The sequence below is a fragment of the Ambystoma mexicanum genome, chromosome 3q (assembly GCF_040938575.1).
Source record: "Ambystoma mexicanum isolate Mex_15411 chromosome 3q, UKY_AmexF1_1, whole genome shotgun sequence".
In the NCBI taxonomy this organism is placed as follows: Eukaryota; Metazoa; Chordata; class Amphibia; order Caudata; family Ambystomatidae; genus Ambystoma; species Ambystoma mexicanum.
The window spans coordinates 573,291,892-573,312,437 of record NC_090926.1 but is presented as its reverse complement, the minus strand read 5'-3'; the positions used below and the strand labels follow the sequence as shown (position 1 = coordinate 573,312,437).

Sequence of the window (20,546 nt, the reverse complement as noted above, 5' to 3'; positions counted from 1 at the left end):
TGAAACAGTGTAATTGCCTTGACTATCCTATTTCTGCTAAACCAGTGGTGCCTCTTATTCATCTTTGTTGTTTTACCATCACCATCAACACTTTGAGAAGAGAATTTGCACTAACAATCTGCATGCAAACACCCAATATCAACAACCACCTATTATTGAAGTCTACTGCATTGCAAATGCTTGGGTTTGATGAATATCTCAACCACTTTCTTCTTGGCTGGATTCTATGTACTTCTGCATCTTCGTCTTCCCTTACCAAGTTGCTAGTAGGGTTTCTCTGCCAAAGTCTGACTGCAGCGTAACTCGTTAATGGTATGATGGCTACCAGTGCTGGGGTGCTCTTTGTCCACCCCCTTTTGTTCCTGGGTGAGTTTTCTCAACCAGAAAGTGTATTTGGGAGTTGGTTGGTAGTAACTACATTTTCTTTGCTACATAATCCTGCTGCCTTTTTACTGTGTTGGTAAACAAATGCCCATATATAGTTTCCTTCGAGCTACCAATAAGTTCTTTTTTTAACCCACATCCTGGCCATTTTGTCTTATTGGTTTGGATCACAAGGAGTGGCTAACGCGGCTGTTCTTTTGAGTCTACCCTGGTATGGTGTGTCTGTGGGTGTCTCTGTGGAGATCCTGAGCCATTTCCCCAGATTTACCTGAAGTCTGTTGTTGAGGAGGGAGATCCAGTATTAAGATCCTTGCTGGGGAACTGTGGTGCTTACTCCATATCTTTCATCAGTGATACTCTGCTCCTCTCGGCCGTTCATCAGGCTCTTCCTTCCACTGATCTGACAGGAACAACTAGATAATCCTTTATTACAGCTTTGTGTGTCTTCCTCAAAGCTCCCCCTTCTTTGTCTGAAACTGGGACAGGGGTGAGTATTTTGCTGTTGTGCTGAAACAGAGTAGTCTGTGTTCTCCAGCATGGGGTCTGGCATGGATTCACATGCTCATGAATATTCCCCGTCGTCAGGCTGGGAATCCTCGGTAAAGAAAAATCAGTATCAGTTTCGTTTCTGATCTGTCTTTCGCAGTAGTAACCAATCATTGATCTCTGCGTCATACTGACCACAGCCAATGACTGCCCTCTCCCTAAGACCCGCCTCTGGCAGCCATCCTCAGATTTTTACCGCATGTTCAAGTGTTGCGATCCTCGTGCTATTGCTCTCGAGCTTTAGTGCGTTTTTGCGCTTTTTCATAGGAACATTTTCTCTTTTTTCGGTCAAAACAGCCTCAAGCTCCACCGTTTCTTTATCCGATCAACGGGGACCCGTGTCGGATTCTTCTACGCCCCTCAAGGGTGAACATTTCGTCGAGCCACGCTTTTGGAGGACTCCAGAAGTTTCTCAGGCCCATCTCGATCATGGCCCAGGAGAAGGGAAGCTCGACACCCGGAAAGCTGTTCAGGGTCTACCCTGGATGCCAGCTTCAGAATGTCTTCAAGGAGGACGAACACTCCCTTTGCCTCTACTGCCTGCATGAGGACAAGACGTGAAGAAGGACTGTGCGTTTTGCGGGAACATGTCGGAGCGGACCATGAAGGACCGCCATCTGCGTCTCTCCAACTGGCTGGAAGGGAAGAGCCCTTCAGGCGAGAAAAAGAAGAAGTCCGAGCGGTCTTCTAAGACGACCTTTGAGGGCGCCCCGGCGACGGGGACCCAACAGAAGGCCAAGCACCGCGAGTCCGCTGGCACGGGGATTGCCGAACGGTCGGGCTCTTCGGTTGCCAGGCAGGGCGCAACCTCCCCGGCGCAATCAACCACGAGCCAACGCTCTGGCTCGGGTAAGAGGAAGTCCGAGCACCCGGCGAAGCTTCTGGAGAGGCCCCGGTCGAGCTCGAAGGCCCCATCGGAGGGGGAGCAAGGCGGTGACCCTCCCCCCAAGGGGAAGGCGGTGAGCGCACCTAAGGTGGTGAAAGCCTTGATCCACCCGGCAAAGCCCTCTATGGAGACAGTCGCGGCGGCCCTGGCTCAGCCTGTGGAGGCGACCTCGGGGCCCAGAGTCTCCCTGCCACCGCGGAGGGAGTCCTCTTTCAAGCCCATCGATAGGACCCCCGTGAAACCTCCGACAGAGAAGAAAATTGGGGGGGCAGGAGGCATCGTGGATTCGGCCTCAACCTCTGAAGAGGAGCTGATCGAAGTCTTAAGCCACGGCATTGGCGTGGAAGAAGACCAGCCTGTCGGGAGGGACCCCGACGAAGGAGACGACGAGAACGTCGAGGGTGCCCACGAGGTTCTCGACCGCCCGTCGGAACCCCCTCAACCAGTGCCGCAAGACAACTCGGCGGCCATTTTGTTGGCTATACAGTCCTTATGCTCGGAGATAAGGACGAGACTGCTGTTGCCACCAACGGAGGAACTGCTCCTGACGGGGGACCCAGAGCCAGGCCCTTCTGGGAGCCCTCCTCCTAAGAGAAGAAGGATTCATCCTCCACCTTCTTTTCAACCATCGCGCCCTGCTCAGCCCTCCTCCCCGTCCACGACCCGTGGGGACGATACGGGGACAGACACGGCCGCGACGGGTACAGACGACGAAGTTTACGACGAGGATCTTCCGTCGTCACCTCCTCCCCGGGCTTCCCCGCCCGACGAGATTGGATCGTTTCATGCCATGATCGCCAGGTCATCCGAGCTTTTCCAGCTCTGCCCGGAAGAGAAGAAGGAAGGAAGGTTTCCTTTATCAACGGCGCGAGACCAAGAGGAAGACGGTCCTCGCTGTACCTCTACTGGACGATATCTGGGATGAGGGTCTCGTCCTCCTCAAGAACCCATCCACAACGCCTGCGAGAAGGGACCGGTACGAGAAGAAGTACCGGGTCCCGGACGCGGCCCCCTTGTGCCTTTGGGCACAGCCGACCCCGGACCCGGTCGTCTCCGCGGCGGCCAGGAAGAAAGCGGGGGGGTATCGGCCTCTACGTCAACCTCCCCCCCGGACAAGAAATTGGACACGGTGGGACGCAGAGTCATCTCATCGGCAGCGACGACGATTAAGGCTGCCAACGCCTTGGCTATCGTAGCCTGCTACGACAGGGAGTTGTGGTACAAGATCGCCCCCCTGCTGGACTTCCTACCGGACGACAAGAGTGCGGAGGCCCTAGAGATCTTGCAGGAAGGAGAAGTGGCGTCGGACCACGCCATTACGATAGCGACGGACATCGCTGACACTGGGTTTCGCCAGTTGGGCAACGGCGTGTGCCTTAGATGGCGTGGATGGCTCAAGGCAACAGACTTCCGGCAGGACTTGCGGACCAGAGTTTTGGACATGCCGTTCGACGGGAGCAACCTGTTTGGGAAAACGGTGGACAATGCCCTGCAAGCCATCAAGACGGACACGGAGACGGCCCGGGCTCTTGGTGTTCTCCAGCAACGACGGCCGCACTTTCGGAGCACCGGAGGCAATCAGGGTGCCTCCAAAGGTTCCGGCGGCGGATATTCCACCTACCGTCAAGCGGCCCGTTCGTCGTCACAGGAAGCCTACAGGGGACGAGGCAAGTCGGGCGGACCCCGCCGTCGTCGCCAGGGAGGACAAGGCGGCACAGCCTCGTCGAAGCAGGACTGAACCGGCCGTGGGGTCGGGCCCCCACCGAAGCACCCCGGTGGGAGGCCGGCTGGCGAACTTCGTCAGCGTGTGGGAGTCCATCTCCACCGACCGTTGGGTGCTGGACTCCCTGGCCCAGGGTCACGCGCTCGAGTTTCTAAAGAAGTGCCCGCGCGTCCCACCCGTAGCCAGGAAGGAACATCACGTCCCTCAACTTCTCTTGGAGGTAAAGGCGATGCTCAAGAAAGGCGCCATCGAGCTCGTCCCAAAGAGGCTTCGGGGCTCCGGAGTTTACTCAAGATACTTCCTCGTGAAGAAGAAGACAGGAGGATGGCGTCCCATCCTGGACCTAAGACGACTGAACAAATTCATCAAGGCACAGAAGTTCCGGATGGTCACCCTCCAGCACGTCCTGGGTCAGCTGGAGGAGGGCGATTTCCTGTCGTCGTTGGATTTGGAGGATGCTTACTTCCATATCCCCATCCTAAAAGCACACCGAAAGTTTCTCAGATTCGTGGTCCACGGGCGCCACCACCAGTTCAGAGCCCTTCCCTTCGGATTGAGGTCGGCACCCAGGGTGTTCACCAAGCGCCTCGCACCGGTGGCGGCGCGGCTGCGCCTGGAGGGGATCCACATCTACCCCTACCTGGACGACTGGTTCATCCGAGCAAAGACAAGGGAGCTTGCTGCGGAGCACACGGCGAGGACAGTCCAACTACTCATGGACCTGGGATTCTCCATAAACTACGCCAAGTCCCACCTGGTGCCCGCGCAAGACGCACTGTTCCTGGGAGTGAAACTCGACACAGTGGCGCTTCTGGCCTCGCCGTCGGAGGAAAGGACGAGGGCCATCTTGGGTAAGGTGCAGCGGATGCTGGTTGCGGACGCGGCCAGGGTGAGGTCCATCAAATCCCTCCTTGGAATGATGTCTTCTTGCATTTCTCATCCGCCTGTGCAGGCTTCGGATGCGCCCGTTACAGGAGTTCCTGGACGCTCGCTGGATCCAGACGACGGGCAGCTTCGAGGACAGGATCACACTCGACGAGAGTTTCCAACGAGCGATCCGGTGGTGGGGCACCCGCGCGCATCTGACGGCGTGCATGGACTTCCAGACCCCGGGCCACCAGAAGACAGTGACCACGGATGCCTCCCTGGAAGGGTGGGTAGCGCACACCGAAAATCTGCACGCGAGAGGCCTTTGGCTTTCCGACGGAGAAGTCCCTCCATATCAACATCCTGGAGCTCCGTGCAGTGTCTTGGGCCCTCAGGTCCTTTCTTCCGTCCATCAAGGGCAAGGTGGTGAGGATCTTCACCGACAACACCACCACCATGTTCTACATCAGGAAGCGGGGCGGTACCAGATCCCCACCCCTGTCCAAGGAGGCGCAGGATCTGTGGCATTGGGCCGTCACCCAAGGGATGTTTCTGGTTCCGTTTCATCTGGCAGGAATAAAAAACACCATCGCCGACTCGCTCAGCAGAGAGCTGCGCTCGTGCCACGAGTGGGAACTACGACAGGATCTAGTGGACCGCCTCTTCCGACGGTGGGGCACGCCCCAGATCGATCTGTTCGCGACGGCGACAAACTCCCAAGTGCCGGAGGTTCGCCAGCAGGTTTCCCGAGCCGAGGAGCATGGGCGATGCTTTCTCGTTCCCCTGGGAGGGCCTGTTTCTATACGCGTTCCCTCCATTGCCATTGCTGATCCGGCTCATCAACCAGCTGAAGAGGTCACGATGCAGGATGATCCTCGTCGCACCCGCGTGGCCGAGGCAGATATGGTTCCCGGACCTTCTGGACTTGTCAGTGTCCCCGTCAATCAAGCTGCCAGTGGACGCGGATCTTCTCTCCAGGGAAGGAGGCGCCATCCTCCATCACGACCCGAAGTCGCTGAACTTGCAGGCCTGGCTCCTGCAGCGCTAGAGTTTGGAGGTTACGACATACCGGCCGACTGCAGAGAGGTTCTTGCAAAGGCCAGGGCGTCCTCAACTCTTAAATGCTACGGACACAAATGGAAGAGGTTCTCTGTCTGGTGCCACGCACAGAAGATTAACCCTCTACGGATTACGGCTCCTCAAGTACTGCCGTACCTACTGACGCTGGCCGAAGCTGGACTAGCGCACGCTTCCATCAAGATTCATCTTGCTGCGATCTCCCGATACACCAGAACCACGGGACGGACGTCTTTGTGGTCTCATCGTCTGGTGAAAGAATTCATGAAGGGAGTGTTCAGATCATTCCCGCCGGTGAAGGCTCCGGCCCTGGCGTGGGAGCTCAACGTGGTGCTGACCAAGCTCATGGGACCTCCGTTCGAGCCTCTGCACTCAGCTCCGTTGAAGTTCTTGTCGTGGAAAACAGCGTTCCTTGTGGCCATCACCTCCGCACGACGTGTGGGAGAGATCCAGGCCCTTTCCTGCAAGCCCCCGTACTTGACTTTTCACGACACGAGAATAGTGCTCAGGACGCACCCCTCCTTCATGCCCAAGGTGCCGTCGGACTTCTACCTCAACGAACCCTTGGTGTTGCTTGTTTTCTTCCCGTCGCCTTCGTCGCCGGCTGAAAGGACTTTGCACTCGCTGGATGTGGCTAGAGTGCTGAAGTTCTACGTGGAGCGCACAAAGAGTTTTCGGAAGACGCCACAACTTTTTGTGAACTTTGGACCTGTCAATCGGGGGAAGGCTCTCTCAAAGGCTTCCATTTCCAGATGGCTCTCCGGCTGTATCATGTACTATCATCGGTTGGCAAACCGACCACTGCCCGGCCGTCTGAGAGCCCATTCCACCAGAGCGATCACGAAATTCTACTGCGTCGACCGGGATTCCAAGGAGGAGTCCAGGGTCGGCCAGGCAGTGCTGCGCAACCTGTTCGCTTAAGGTGAGCCTGGTGAGGAGGTAAGAGATGCTTAATGTTGAGTTGTTTTATTGCTTAATGTTGAGCCTGTTGCCACCTCCCGTGGTTGTGCATGTGTGTACTGCTATGTATTCTTTTATTCATGAACATGTGAATCCATGCCAGACCCCATGCTGGAGAAGGAACAAGTTACTTACATGTAACTGTTGTTCTCCAGCATGGGTCTGGCATGGATTCACATGCGAACCCTCCCGCCTACCCCTCTGTGGCTCTTCACTTGGTCATACTGCCACTTCACGTGCTACCAAATCTGAGGATGGCTGCCGGAGGCGGGGCTTAGGGAGAGGGCAGTCATTGGCTGTGGTCAGTATGACGCAGAGATCAGTGATTGGTTACTACTGCGAAAGACAGATCAGAAACAAAACTGATACTGATTTTTCTTTACCGAGGATTCCCAGCCTGACGACGGGGAATATTCATGAGCATGTGAATCCATGCCAGACCCATGCTGGAGAACAACAGTTACAGGTAAGTAACTTGTTCCTTACTGCTACACGTATCTTTTTGAACTGTTCTGCGACATCTGCAAACACATCCCTGCAACTGCTCCACATCAAAGGATTCGATTAATAATTTCTATTAGGTAAGTGGGCCTGCAGCTCACTAAATTGGAAAGTCTGTCTATCCATATCCGGGTGATGTTCTGTTCCTAGCTGGTGCTGATGTGCCACCTATCTAGGAAATAGGATCTATAAGAGGCTGACCCTAATCTAGCTCACTACTTTCCTCCTGCTTTTGGTTTGCTAAAAACCCAAACACCTGGGGGAGTGTTCTGCAATTTTATTCCTCCCTCTTTAGTGTGTTCAAATTGCAGTCCTCTCTGCATTGCTTTTTGAAAATGATTTTTCTTTCCCTGGCTCTCAGTGAGTCTGAGGGAATCAACCTGAACACTTAGTCGGTCTACCAGTTTCAGCGGATTATGCCACTGGCCGCTTTCTTGAGGACCAGAAAACAGCCTACAGCTGTTTTTTCTCTATAAACAGAAGGTTAGTCACTCTTCTTCTGTATATGGGCCAGAAGTCATGTCTCTTCTTCGGACATCACTATATCTATCCCCTCCTGAGTTCTCATTAGGGACTTTTTGTTTTTTTAATTTTCTTACCCACCATCATAGTTCTGGTCATATTCCAAATGGGTTGTAATTTATTCTGCCAGACTATCCCTGAAATGAGAGAACCACAACGGAAGATGTGCTCAGGCTTCACCAGAGTGTACACCAGAATGATGTGCAATATATACATTATCACACTCTCCTTTTTATTATTTTTCCTTACCCGTGAATAATTGTTTAGCCACTTGTAAATGCTGGTCAAAAAGACTCTTCTATTTATTTTTTGTCTTGTTTTTCTTTCATCTTTAGATCTTGAAAGCACAACACCCGTAGTCAGTGTATAGCCCGAAATTATCCCATTAGGTAACACAAACGTTTTATCACACTATAGAGTTGCCTCTATTTTACTTGTGGTGTGTTATAACTTCATAATACCAATTTCTAACAACAGATTTCCGGCTTCCATTCCACAAAATGAATGAATGAATAGTGTTTATCGCGGCATGGAGTGCCGCTAAGAAGACACTTCCGTCTTTTATTTGATCTCATTCACCATATGCGTGTTGGATATTGGTCATTTGCACCTTCATGAGCTATCCCTGGCCTGCTTGCTTTGTCCTCTGCGCTCCTTTGTGGCTTTTGCTGCTTCACTGGGCCACTCTTTGTGGGTCATCTGCATAGTCTTTTTTTCGTTGGATCCCTTAGTCTTGGCTCAGCTACCTCTTGGGCTTCTGCTCACCCACTGGAGACCCCATTACTGATATTGAAACCTAACTGCCTTTCCTTGGGAGTTTCTGCAGCATCAATCACCTTGGGTCGCTATTGCTGTGTCCTATGTCAGTCACCTGGAGAGTGATCCAAGGTTCTGTGGAGGGTCATATTCTCTAGGGTCTCTTGGCACAGTTACTTTTCTGCCCCTCTAACTGCAACTGTATTTTTTGTGGGATTGAGTGCTGCTCTGCAGCCATCCTTTTAGGGCCTTTGTTGGTTAAACCTGGTTCCAGATCTCCACTGGTGGGGCCTCGGAATCCTTAGCTGGATGGTTTGCCATTGCACCCATATCTATGGCCTGGCCAGGGGGCGTGGCTAGCGCCCATGGTGTGAGGTCACACACCTGAGAAGCTCTTGCATGATCCTGGAATAGATGGCGATCCTGGCGCTGTAGGAAGTGTACTGCCCACTGAAACACACCCGCCAGAATCGGAATATAGCAGGAGCCGGCAGAGACTAAAACTGGCACAAAAACGGAGGAGCATCGTCGGTGAACGCCAGCCTCGCAGACCGAAGGATGATGCCCCAAGAAGGCGGCACGGAGCAGACGCAACGCTGAAAGCAACTGGTGAGAAAAGCAGGGACAGCGCACATCGCAGAGCGGGACCGCCCGCGAAGGAAAGAGGAGGAGTGTACACGTGGCTGCGCGACATACCCGGAAGGTGAGGCAGCAGCGGACCTCCCCCTACCCATCCTTCTCTTTCTTCCCCATGCCGCCCTGAACGAGTATGCCGGGAGAAAGGGAGAAGGGGCCACTGAGAGCACCCTGGGACATCCAGAACAAGGATTGATGCCAGAACAGACCACGGCATACAAGCCCTGGGTCAGGAACCAGGGGACAGCAGGAACACGCCAGAGAGTGGCCTGAACAGACCCGAGGATCAGGACCACCACCTGCCCAGCACCAGGCATAAGCAGGGGGGGCGCGCACTATCCGTATTGAACCCACCCTCCTAGGGGGCCACAAGACACGCCACGGATCTGCGGCTACTGCTGCCATAAAGCAGGGGCCCATAGACGCCAGGCCCCTGCGAGGACACGGCAGCGCTACAAGGACGCAGAAGAGCTGGAACTAGCAGCACAAAGCAGCAGCCAGACCCATCCTTCTCTATCTCCCCCACGGTGTCGCCACACCGCCATGGATGCATAAGCAGGGGGTGGGGGCGTGTGCACCATCTGCACTGAACCCACCCTCCCAGGAGGCCACTAGACACGCCACGGATCCGCGGCTACTGCTGCCATAAAGCGGGGACATATAGACGCCAGGCCCCTCTAAGGACATTGCAGCACAACAAGGGTGCACAAGAGCTGAAACTAGCAGCACAAAGTAACGACCAGAGAGAAGGGCAGTGAAACTCAAATAGCGTGACCAGTGACACGAGGGAACGTGAAGAGGCTGCGACCAGAAAGCAAAGCGCAGCCGGAATAGCTGACTGAAGGGGAGCACTTCTCAAGACCTTGTTGAGGAGAATTAAGAGACTCAAGACCCAGGATACCAGCCAGCTAGATATGTCAATTGTGCCCCAATGGCAGATAGAACAGGAAAGGGAAGGGTAGGCAGACAATCATAGAGGCCTATACACAGAAAGATGACAGAAACCTGAAACAACATGAGGAACACGCAGGCACATCCGCACCACAACAGGTGGGCGCACAAGAAGGCGGCCCCATTCTGACGTAAATAGCAGCGTTCAAAACGGCACTGGAATACACAATTGACGCAGTCATAGTGGATGTGGGCCTACTCCGACAGGATGTCAGGGCGCTGGCGGACCATCTGGGAACAGCAGAAAAACGGGATAACACAACAAATATAGCTAGCGCCCAGACCCAACTGGCGGAACTGATAGACAAGGTGAAGGTTCTGGAACACTGCGTGGAGGATGAGGAAGGAAGGGCCAGACAGAGTAATGTCAGAATACTCAGATCTCTGAAGGAGAGGAAGGTTGAGACCCCACGGAACACGTTGAGAACATGTTACTGCAGGAAGTGGGCCCAGGCACGCTAACGCAGGGATTTGTGGTGGGAAGGGTGCATAGATCATTGACAAAGAACCACCCCCGGTTGCTCCCCCAAGACCAGTCATAGCCAGGATCCACAATATTAAGATAGAGACGATAATTGCCTTCTCCAGAAAAGGAGGAACTCTCATGAGGGGATCCTCGAAACTCGCAATATACCCAGACTACACTCCCCTGGTCCAGAAGCGGAGGGCACTGCTTTGGCCCGAACAACGAACGGCTGCGGAAAGCGAACTTGCACTACATGTTAATATACCCAGCTAAATTGAAGATATTGCATAACGGACAGTCGCATTTTTTCAACAGCACAGCAGAAGCGCAATCCTGGATGGACGAGCAGGGGATACCGCAACTCCCAAGAAGAAACAACAAGGCACAGTAACGGAAGAACACTTAGCACAATATGGAACAGACTCTGAAGGCCACTGCACAGCAACAGGCTGGAATACGACTGCAGAAGTTGTTAGGAAAGATTCCCATATATGGGAAGTTTTCCCTCCAGTTGTGTACCCCCCAACTTTTTGCTGCTGTTTAACACCCTAGTCTGACTTTGCCAGAGGAGCACAGCCTTCAGCTGCACTCCCCTGGGCTTTTCGCTCACTTTATTATGGGGAAACTGACATGCCCTTAAAGACGGTCAGTACTGGGAGACTTTGTTTCCCTTAGTCTTTGTCAATGTTGCAACTTTTCTGGAAGGATTTTTAGGAGAAGTGCAGATGTGTCATTGACACGGCTGGTGGCAGCTTATTTTTTTATGTATTTTTAACCCTTTCCTGCCAGGCAAACCGTGTTTACCGCGTTTGGCACAAATAGGTGGCCTGGCTCCAAAATGGCCATGCCACAAGGTTCTTTTTCCTGTCCATTGGCTATCTTGCCCCTTCACCTTCCCCAGGTCGACCCGGGTCAGTCCTTATTTGGGCATGCATTCTCCCGCGAAACGCCAAGCTTTTGTGGGCTTCTGCATGCCTTGGGTTTGTTCTTCCAGGATGTTTGTTGGACTGTCTGGTTCCAATACACATCCTGGGTGCCAGAGAGTCTGGTGTGCTGTGAATGCCTGGGACCACGTGGTCCAGTATGGTGTGCCTGTATGTGAGCAGATCTCCTATTGGGTCCTCTTCGTTTTGGCGCGAAGGAGATTCTGGATAAGAGAAGGCTCCAAACACCCATACCATGTCGATCTCTTGAGTTCTCACTGAACCAAGGATAGGATCCACGTTTCCTGAAACTAAGAAGCGAGTCTGGGAACTGCTGGTGACCCGCTGGAAGGTTTGGCACCCTGACGTCCCGCTGGACCCCTCTGCATATGATCGAACTAGAAGGTCTGCAAAGATGCTTCGACCCTTTGAAAAAGTGGGACTAACTATTCCCAGCACCTTCATCAAACCCTGCTAGTCCAACCAGTGGGCTGACCAGCTTGTGCAGGACCTTTGCTCTGATACCGCCGCTGTTTCGAGGAGGCCCTTGAAACTTGGTGCACCACAAGCTCTGTGTTCACGGCACTCTCACGCCGAATTTCGTACACTTGGCGTTCCCAGGTCTGGATTAAAGAGAGAGCCCCCGAACTGGAGTTCACGCGGTTACCGTATCGCTCAGCTGTGGTGACGAACTTTGCCGGTGCCTTGCACCTGTGCTCTGAAGCCTGCTACAGTGAAACTCTCCTGATCCATCCACCTGGAGAGGAGAAATCGGCACTGTCCCGTTTGGGAATTAATGCTTTAATGCTTTAACTTTGTCGCTGAAAGCAGCAGAGCTCCAGAATTGCTGCATTTGAACCTGCAACCGAAGTGGACTCGAATGCCGAAGTTTGGTCCGGAGTGCACCAGGGGTCGATGAGCAATTGCAATCCTTACCGGTGGCTCCTAGCGCATCTATCCATTTTTACGCACAAGTGGCCCCTGATGGCCCCTCCTTTCCACAGATTGCCTGAGCTATCAAACTGTTCCCAACTCCTGGAACCTGTTCTGCCCTCTCAGGGAAACCCTCCACGAATAGGTGAAACCTATTCTCAATCACCTCACCCACGTTCCACAGACCCTACAAGAGACCGTGTTTTCACCCATTGCAAGTACATCTGAGCAATAGGCTCCCCTCTTCTTAGGGACTGGACTGCCTTTCAGTTAATGATTACTGCAGAACTGCCTAAAGACTCTTTGCACTACCTACTTCCTTCCCTTTTCTAGGTCGTGGACCCATTTCGTGCATTAACCCTTTAGGCCACTTGGTCTTGCATATATGTTTTTCAGTAGGATTGTGTTGGTTTAGAAGTGTTACTGTTTATAACTATTGTGTTGAAACTCAAAGGCCTTGAATAGATGTTTTTTTTAAATTTTGTATACATGTATATGCACCTGACTGGGAGTGATTTGTGAGTGTCCTTACTCTTACGTCCCGTTCCTCCATACTGTATGGGCGTCCCTCGTGAGGGACGGGAGACGGAACCTCTTTCACCAGAAACATCTTCTTCCCCTTTAAATCTAGAGGGGCATGGGGGCGCGGCCCTGGGAGCATGTGCTTGCCTGACTCCGCCCACCGGCACCACTCCTCAGTCCCCTTTTCCACGTCAACGGGAACGGGCAGAATTCACCAGTGCTCCTGGGTTTGGCTTCGGCCATGTAATACCACTCGCTCTTCCCCGGATATTCTTCTATCTTTGTCTTTTTCTTTTCAATTAGGTACTTGGTCCTCCAACGACATGCTCTTCCCAGGCGCATGTCGACTTCAGCTGGCTCTTCCCTACATCCGACCCCTCTCTTCGCCTACGCTGCCTTGGCCTCGGCCTCGGCCACGGCTGGGAAGGTTGTTGATGTACTGACTCCACAGGCACTGAAGAACAGGCTAGCTAGGTGGAGGGAGTTCTTCTAGAAGTCACCTCCGGAGGACCTGAGGACTTCGTCAAACATCGCTCGAGGCCGAAGGAAAGGCCTCTATTCACCATTGCACCCCGTAAGGGCGACTCCTTCCCAAGGAAGCACCCGACCGGGAGGGACCTGTTGGGTTCTAGCACCAGCACATGTACTGAGGCTAGTCCAGCTAGCAGACTCACGGCCGAGGGGTATCTGGATCCTTCCGGCATCAGTGCTGAGGGACTGCAAGGTTCTTTTACCTGGGTCTCTCCCGAAGGGCAACGCCCTAGTACCGGCATCATGTCCGAGGGGTCGCCTTCACGCAGCACTACCAGCAGCTCTGCCGAGGGCGATATGCCTTCCAGGTCCGCCTGAGGTGCAGGATAGGCCTTTTGTTCCAACACCAAGGGTCTTGGACGGGGCTGGTTCCAGCAAGCCAGGCACCACGACATTGGCACGTGGCATGCAGCGCAACAAAAAGGCTACCGCGCCAGTCAAGATGGCCGCTCGTCAGATACCCCCTCTTGCGGAGTGGGTGGAGGAAAGAGTCACAAGGTGGGACTGGTGTCAACCAGGTGTGTGGCCTACAGTTTATCTATCCCCTGTACCCCAGGCAGAGTGTGCCCTGCCCGCAGGTGCCCTTAGCCACTCCGTCAATATCACCTGCCCCCTCTACAGCCTCCGAATACAGGTTCTTCGAAAGGTTCCTAGGGCTGATGCGAACTCCCCAGATGGGGGGCCATCCTCCGGAATGCCATCAGGGACATGCTCCCCCAGGTCACCCCACCATCACCCATAGTCATTCCTCCTATGGCTCCGGTGCCACAGGCCCCAGCGCAGCCACGGCTGTCCAGCCGGCTCCTTCGATTCTGGCTTCCCTGCCTCCATTACATGCGGCTCCACAACAGCCTCCTCAGCAGCCACCGGCTCCGGTATCCACACCGCAGCCCACTGCGCCCAGCATACTTCCACCAGTTCCGGACCCTCCGAGCACTCTGGTGGACCCTGACGAGGAGGAGGACCCTGACACGCCATCTTCAGCCAGGGCCTTCCACGAACGCCTTGCAGGTTTGACAAAATATTTGGGCCTTCCTCAGCCCGAGTTAGAGCAGCTCCAGGAGGGGGTCTTAACAGAAGTCCTCACACTAAGACCCCCCTACCAAAATGGGGATCCCGATGCAGAAAGATGTATTTGCCCTGGCCAAGAAAGTGTGGCTCAAGCCGCACTTGGCCCAACCTGTCAATCGGCGCCTCGACGCCAAGTATAGGCAGATGGAGGGGGATACAGTCTTGCTTTTGGCACATCCTCAGCCGCACTCTTCCGTGATCGCTGCAGCGTCACTCTACTCTAAGCCTCAGTCGTCCTCGGCCACCTCGTCCTCTACGCTGCTAGGCAAGGAGGAGAAGATCTTGGAGGCATACAGGAAAATGCTGTACTCCAGCGCCTCCTTGCACCTGCGTCAAACCAACGCAGATACCATGCTGGCAGCCGTCAACCAAAGGTTCTGGCAGGAAATTGCGGACTTCCTCCCAGATCTTCTAGCGCAGAGCCAAGCGTGCTTGAAGGCGGGCCTAGGAGAGGCCAGGCTGGTAGCGCAGGACATCATGGAGCCCACCGTGGCCCACATCGATACCTGTGTCCGGGCCATCTGCATCGCCATGCACATCAGAAGGACTGTCTGGTTCCGGGCTACTAAGTTTAACCCCGACTACCAGCATCGCATATTGGACCTTCCATTCGAGGGTAGTGACCTCTTTCACTCCACCACGGATGAAGAATTAGATAAAAAGAAGAACAGCTCGCAAATGGCAAAGTCTTTTATTCTTACCAAGGCCACTACCAAGGCTTACACCCAGTCACAGCAGCGTTCTGACAAGGGGGCAGGCCTTTGGCAGGTTCCGGGGCTTTCAAGAACGAAGGTCCAGGCAACTTGACCGTTCTCTGAGTCAGCACTGGAACAAACAACAAAAGTGGGGGCGGGTTTTGGGGGAGGTGTTGGGCTTTTTCCAATCCCCCTCCTCTGCAACAGCCTCAGAGGGAAAGAAGGGGTGACACGCCTCTTCGGGTCCACGTGTCTCCAGTCAGGGGCAGGCTTGCCAGAATTTTTCGGACCCCTGCATCCTCTCCGTAGTCTCCATGGGTACCGCCTACCGGTACCTTCCTCTCCTCCCTTCTCCCTCCTCCCTTCCTCTCCCACAGCTTGGGACAGCAACTCTGTTAGCGGAGATCAGGTCACTCGTCGAGAGCCAGGCTGTGGAAGTCCCAACCTCCCAGCGAGGCGTGGGCTTTTAATCCAGGATTTTCGCCATACAGAAGAAGAACCAGACTGGCCTGAGAGTTGTGTTGGACCTTTCCAACCTCAACCTCTCCCTTCCTCTGCAAAAATTCAAGATGGTTACGCCAGCACTTATTGCGGAAACACTGGACAAGGGAGACTGGATGTGCTCCCTGGATCTGAAGAACGCGTACCTGCACGTCCCGATTTGGCAGCCACATCGTTCCTTACTGTGGTTCAGGATCATGGGCTGCCATTTCCAATACAAGGTACAACCCTTTGGCCTCAACTCAGCCCCCAGGTTGTTTACCAGGTTGATGAATGCAGTGGCAGCCCTCCTCAGGGCCCAGGACCACCATGTCTATCTTATACCTGGACGACTGGCTACATCTCTGAAAGCGGTTCACCATACCTCTTCCGCACTGATGAATACACTCCACGACTATCAGTCTCAAGAAGTCTCAGCTGTAGGCCACGCAGTCCCTGACCTTCTTGGGCCTCATCTGGGGCACGAGATCCGAGAGAGTCTTTCCCTCTGATGACAAGATAGCGGCCATCAAGAGAGCCACCTCTCACTTCCTCTCCAGGGCAGTGACCTCGACCTGGTGGTACCAGCATCTGTTGGGTATAATTGCGGCCGTCGAGTGGCAATTGAACGACCTGATACTGAAGGAGATCTTCTTCAGATGGGAGCATCCCCAGGTGCATCTGTTTGCCTCCTAGGACAACAGGAAATTCCAGCAGTTCGCCTCCTGGCAGGGGCAGGGCTCCAGCTCCCTGGGCGACGCATTCCATATACAGTGGAATGACATGACAGCATATGCCTTCCTTGGTCCACAGGGTGATCTGCAAGATCAAGGAATCTTGTCACCTCAGCATCATTTTGATGGCTCCTTGGTGGTCGGTGAGACCGTGGTTCTCCGAGCTACTCAGCCTATCGGACAGACCACCCATTCACCTCCTGCTGGGCCTGGCTCCTCTCCTGGCCCAGCAGAGGGGCAGGGTAATCCACCCCCCTCCTCACAATCTAAGCCCTCGCAGCGTGGTACCTGAGCAGGTCACATTGACGCACTTGAACCTCTCTCAAGCTAACCTAGAGATCATCCAGGGCGCTAGAAGCAAAGCTACTAGGAGCCAATATAGGAGTAAATGGTCTAGATTCTGTCATTGGGCCTAATGTAAGGGTATTGACCCTCTTAGGTGCACCTTGGACGACGTACTCTCCTTCTCAGCACACCTCGCCCACTCCGGCGTGCAGGTAGACACATGCCGCACCTATCTGGCAGCCATAGGGGCTTGTAAAAGAAGGGAAAGGGGTTTCCTCTTTTATTTTTATAGAGGGGCCTGAATCTGGAGGAGAAACTATACTATGGAGAAAGGAGTGGGTTCAGGCTACCTCTTCCTCTTAGATACTTACAGGTGTGGCACAAAAATACATGTAAACGGATCCTAGTATTTGAGATCTGTGTTTTTATTGTAGTAGAACACAGCCTTAAAAGTACACAAACTTATTTATTTACACACAAGGAACAGTTTCCTTTTCTTAACATACAAACATATAAGTACAAAAGTCCATGTTGACTTTATATTTTGTCATCATATAATGTAGCTGTTTCATCGACATACGCACTGTGAGGATTAGTACATAATGACTGAGAGTGCAATGTTCCTAGACATGCACGTATCGAGTCGACACTAGTTGTGTTTCCAGCTGTGAACAAAAACAGATGTTGATGCAGTAATGTCCTATAGCTTTCCTCAGGACTGGTTAGACAGAACTTTGTAGATTAATCTTCCTCATGTTGTTCATGGGGCCAGAGAAGCTGTTTCAAGATATTAGGTGTCTCAGGGCAGGATTAATTGACAAAATGGCGGATTGGCGTCTCTCAGTGCGCCAAAACAAAAGACGGCATGTGCAGAGGACGTCCGGAGATCCACGGGAGAGACAGCTCATTCTGTACTACCCGCACATCGACCAGACAAACCCTATGTGTGCAACCGGAGCCTTCTGTCTCCTTTCGTTTTGGCGCACTGAGAGACGCCAATCCGGAAGCATGCAAATACAGATGGGGTCCCAATAACAAGGCCTGTTCCCCAGGTGTGGGAGGAAGTATGCACTGCTTTCATGCTATACTTAGAGGCTGAACATGTTCTGAATTCCCATTGTTGGTTAAGACACCTTTCTATGTATGTACACTATTTAGACGACGTGTTCGGAATCTGGACAAGTCCCAAGGAAGAATTGGAAGATTTTTTCACTGTGATGAATAATATGAATGAAAGAATAAAATGTACTTCCCAGACCAGCTAGACCACTATTAATTTTCTGGACGTGCAGATATACTGGAAGAATGATTGTCTAAACACTAGAATATATACAAAGCCAACGGACAGGAACAGCTTATTGTTGGCAACAAGCTTTCATCCAAAGCGAACTTTGGATAGTGTACCACTCAGTCAATTTCTGAGATACAGAAGAAATATTTCTGACATAGAGGAATACAGATGTCAGTCCAAGACATTGGAAGCCAAATTTCTGGAAAGAGGTTATAAGCAATCAGTACAATAGCCACTAAAGTGGAGGCTATACAGTGTGACACTTTACTGGAGCCCAGAACCAAAGGGCCAGAGCAACAACTAGTGTATGTCACGACTCACTCGGTGCAGAGTAACAAATAAAGAGCATAATTAAGGAAAATTGGCCGATCCTTCAGCTGGAACCGCAATTACAAAATCTGTTCCCTCGCATACCAACCTTTGCTTACAAGAAAAGTAAATCTTTACGTAACAGCCTGATCAAAGCTGAACCCATGGAAGCACACACAGTAAACACAGTACACTGTGGCACTCATCCTTGCCACAATTGTCAACATTGTGGGAATATTATCACAGGCCCCAAGATTTCACATCCGTACTCTGGAAGAAGCATTGAATTGAAACATTCATGCACTTGCGATGCCACCAATGTGGTATACGCATTGAAATGCCCCTGTGGGTTGTTCTATGTTGGGATAACCACCCGAAAGGCTAAGCTCTGATGGACGGAGCATAAGTCCAATATTAGGACACAGACCACGAAATCTCCAGTAGCCGCACACTTCAAAGAGCACCGACACATGGTGGCACAGTTGAAGTGTGTAATTCTCAAACAGATTAGAGTAGGACCGAGGGGGGGCAACCTCCTTAAGAAATTACAACAAAGAGAGATAGTCTTGATAGACTAGACTCCCTGAACCCTAAGGCTATGAATTGTGACTTTGATTTGATGTGCTTTCTGTGATTATACTATTGTGGTCCTTAACAAAGGACAGATTGTGTGCGGGCTGTAGCCCACGAGATATTGATTAAGAATACACTCAATGGTTGTCCTGTGCTTTAGTGCAATACACATCTTCTTGGTTGTAATACAGGACAGATTGTGAGTGGGCTGTAACCCACAAGATAATAACTGAACACTTATTTAAGACCATGTTTTACTTGTATTTATATTCACCACACTGGGCTGTTGTACTTAAATAACAGAATGAACACATTGTTAGCGGATGATGTCCGTGAGGTGACACTATGGTGATATTGTATAATGTTAGTTACATTAATTCGCAAATTTGAGCAACAGAGCTACAATATGAACAGATTGTTAACGGATGATGCCCATGAGCTAACACTATTGAGATGCGATACACTGGTTTTAACACTCATCTGTGAATTTAGTACACGTCCTTAATCTGTGTCCCGTACTACATGTACACACATTTCCCCATATTTGAGTTTGCACCAGGTAGTTTATTGAACATAGGTCCTTTGTATCGTACGCGTGCAGCTGGTACTGAGATTTCTCCAAATTCACGACCTGGGGTGCACCGGACATTACCCCCTATTTGGGTTCACACTATGTTGGATATTGAGCACATGTCGTTCGCACTGATTGCGAACATCTGGCATTGTGATTCTACCAGAATAGACGACCTGGGGTGCGTCGCAGGGATCCGTGAACGCTCTCGGGTTCCTTTTGTCCACCGCGCTCTTGGTTGTTTTTTATGATAAATACGCTTTGGTTTTAGTGTTACAAGTCTAATTGGGTCAGCGAGTAACACGTTCGACTACAGAGGTTTCCATGACTACTTTTCTTGGCATTTGTTCCACACCAAGATAGTGGACATGCTTGTTGAGTGGCTCCACGCATGCGCGTGGTTACCTAGGATACCATAAAACTTTCTGGATTCCGACGAGACGCGTTTGCTCTCTCTGCGTCTTGTTGTCACCTTGAGGTAAGCTCTTCAAATATTTACCATGTATATCCCGTAGTATACAGTCCAGTTTGCACTTACAACTGGTGCCCTATATCTATATATGCACTACAACGCAGAGGCACTCGATAACGCTATGCTAGTTGATAAAGTCATATAGTAATTGTCTGCTCATGTGAAACTGTCTCTGGTCCAGTTTCCAGGCAGTTAGAATTCTATTTGTTTCCACGAAACAATGTGTATCGAAAGATATATGTGTGACAGCCTACGATCTTGAAAATATGACTGTATAGTTGAAACACTTCTTGTTGCATTACCTGTAGCTCTGCGTGAGCCCTTCTGAAATGGAAGCATTTCTGGTCGTACTACGGTACACTTGAAACTCACTCATGATTTGGGTGAGTACCTATCTCTATTTACTATCGTATTATCCAAGGGCCCTGCAATTTGCACGCCTATGCTTTTTGCGTTCGAAAATAGTCAGTCTACTCACATTTTACCACATGAGAGCATGACAAGGATATATTTATTGCTTCAATAGGTACATGCCCTACATTTCAGCACCTATTCAAGGATGACGGTTAGTACATCTTTTTGTTCTCATTAATTTAAGCACAGCTATGATACTAGACACGCACATTAAAACATTTACTGGTTACATTCACAGGATGAACAATAGACTATGGAACACTCCACTCAAACGCCCTGATGATGAACATTGTGTTCGAAACGCGTTGGCATTAGTTGTTTCTAAAACGTTTTGAGTTTATGTGAATAATAGACATTCATAATCAATTGTAAATTTTATTGTTATTTGTGTCTGACCATTTACAACACAACATCCATACAACGGATGTGGGAAGTTGTCACAAAGTTGTTATATTTTTGGTTTAAAT

General features: G+C 51.6%; 1 protein-coding gene across 2 annotated transcripts in view; it reads left to right on the top strand.

Annotated features, from left to right (window-relative positions):
- Positions 1–20,546, top strand: part of LOC138582748 (stress-70 protein, mitochondrial) — a 1,916,616-nt gene that overhangs the window by 672,762 nt on the left and 1,223,308 nt on the right. The window lies entirely within an intron of this gene.